Raw genomic sequence first — 2,784 nt, 5'->3', positions numbered from 1 at the left:
GACAAGTCCTTGTGTTTTTGTTTTGGTTTCTACCATTAAGAATCAGCCAATCACCATGCACGGCAGGATGCGGCGTTATAACCTTTAGACAGCCCAAAGTCTCCTCCGCTGTCTCCTTCCTGGTCCGCGCCGAGTTCATTCCAGTAGGCCCAATAAAAATAGATACGGGATTGGGCGCTTTCCAGCCCGGTGTAAGGAGACAGCCAATCAATGGTAGAGCCCCTGAAACACTAACACTAGTTCATACAGCCTTCAGAACTAAACGTTTCCGGTTTCCGGTCTGTCCAACTAACCAATCATTTAACAAGAGGAGGTGCCTTTCTACTGTCTCCTCTCTGGTCCGCATACCCTGCTTTTAGCTGGCCGGGCCGCACTGTCCGTCACCTTCCCCTCGGCTCAGTTGGTAGCCTGAGGTACCGACGGACAGGTGGGTGGCCGTGCTTTTTTCGAACGAGACAGTCTCCATAGTCTGCATGCAAAGGTCATGGCTTATTAGCGGCCGTATATTGCTTTTCTGACTTGCAATTTTGTTAAAAGCGGTCTCTGTCTGTGAGATCTGCTTTTTCTAACCTAGCCCTCCTATATTTACAATCTCCCAGGAAGCTTCTTTGTGCAAGGAGATGTACATCTTATCTCCAAACTTTACCTTTTGGGAGCATTTTTCCTGGTTTGAAGCTAACAGTCTTCTGTGACTGTTGAAATATAGATACAACGTTGATTACAATGGAGGCATATAATCGCTGCTCCTGATATTCTTGTAATAAAAAATGTTGTCATGTTTTTAATTATGTTTTAAACATCGTAATAACATAACCCTGAGATTCTCAGTTAACAATAGGAGATCACTGAATGTTTAGGCTGCTAGAAGTCGCCATCTTTTCCTACCTACACCAGAGTGACATCCACGAATTGATAGAAGTTAAGGAATCACGACATATGCGTACTGTTTGTCACTATACTATATATATTTTTCTCCTCCCCATCTTCCCAGAGCGGGGCCTCTAAAAACCTGAGCGAGTGCCAGGCCAGGTGAGGCTTCCTCCCTACAACTGTTTGGGTGAGTCATTTTTTGGCAAAAAGCTGAAAAAACATTGGTTGCTACGTTATTATACGTCTACACATACATTAATGTATTGTTGTTTGTGTCATTTACTATATCTGTTTGGATGTATTTTCCTTGTGTTACAGGAGAGAACTTTTCTAACCATGACTCTAGACTACCATGTAGTATCCTACTCACGGTAGGTCCCGATTTTTGCATGGTTCCATTTATTTACTTTTCACTGTTGCAGTAGTGTTATACTTACGGGTCCTGAAGAAAGTCTTGTTGGGCTGAAACATGTCGACCATATAGTTCAATCTACTGATAGTAGTATTTGTTGTCACACTATCATCACTCTGCTTTTAATCTTGCCGTTATGATGACCCTCTCAATAAAGTCTTACTTTTGGCACCATAACAGGCAATCTTAAACATCACTTTTTCACTAAATCTCTTTTTCACACACCTTTTGAGCACTGCAACTTTCTCCCTTCAGCATTACCACCATATCCTGTTGGCTCTCTCTCACTGGTGGATCTAATACTAGAATCCCTCACTACACATTCAGTGGGGCACCTAGTTGATACCTGTTCATACAATAAAACCCAGATGACGAGACTCCGCCAATGGGTGGGCTGATGGGTAGCTTTTCAAACACTTTCTTCTAAACTTTTTCTCTCTCATAACACATTAACTACTTCTCTATACACTACTTTTGAGTGTATTGATATATTTTTAGCTAAAAAATGTTTAGCTCTATCCAGACCTTTAGCATCCTTTGTGTGCTTTTTGCTAGTTAGATTGGGGGATAGGATGCCAGTAGGTCTTTAAAAGCTTCTCCCCTTAGACCCTTCTCTACGGTTAGTTTTTTGTACACTATTATATATGCCATCTAGTGAAATCACTATAAATGGGATAGTGGATATTCATTTACTATCAACCTTATCTCACACCAATATCAGTCAAGATTCATCATTAAGTGATACTGCAGAAGAATTGGGAATCAAGATCTCACATATAATGCCTAACGCTCGCGACTGCAGAAGGCGGCTGTCAGGACTGCGAGGACCAGAAGGCAGCGGGTACACTGGAGGACAGCTTGCCCCTCCCCCTAGCCACTGGGGGCTACTTAGACCTATCGCGTCTCCCGCTCCGCGGGAGACGCTCGCGACTGCAGAAGGCAGCTGTCAGGACTGCGAGGACCAGAAGGCAGCGGGCACACCAGAGGACAGCTTGCCCCTCCCCCTAGCCACTGGAAGGACAAAAGCGACTGGTCCCTCCCGCTGCGCGGGACCCGCTGCGCGGGACGCGCGTGGGTGGCCCCGGGCTAAGCCCAGGCAAATAGCGGGCCGTCTGTAGCCGTCAGGGGCCGGAGGAGGCTGGGTTGGGCCCCCTCCCTTTCATCTGGTGTCTGGCTCAACAAACACCAAAGGTATTGAAAACACGCCGTCGCCTCTAGTGGTGAACTCAAACTCTATCTGTGAACTTTCAGGGCCATTGCATTCAACAGCGTGACTGGACTAGAAGTGGGGAGTTTCTTTACAAACATTCCTAAATGGGAAAGAGGAAGGGCATGGAAAGTGGGGGAGTACCTACCAACAAAAAAGGAAGAAAAGCTAAGAAAGTGCCCCACGCAGCTACCAATTGCGTGTTGACTAGAATAGAAGCTATAGTGAATGAGTGTGAAGAAGTTTTGGGTGGCAACAATAGCAATGTATTGGCTGAAGATACCTGCCCACTCGA

The sequence above is a fragment of the Lissotriton vulgaris genome, chromosome 6 (genome assembly GCF_964263255.1).
Source record: "Lissotriton vulgaris chromosome 6, aLisVul1.2, whole genome shotgun sequence".
In the NCBI taxonomy this organism is placed as follows: Eukaryota; Metazoa; Chordata; class Amphibia; order Caudata; family Salamandridae; genus Lissotriton; species Lissotriton vulgaris.
This window is presented reverse-complemented; position numbering follows the sequence as displayed.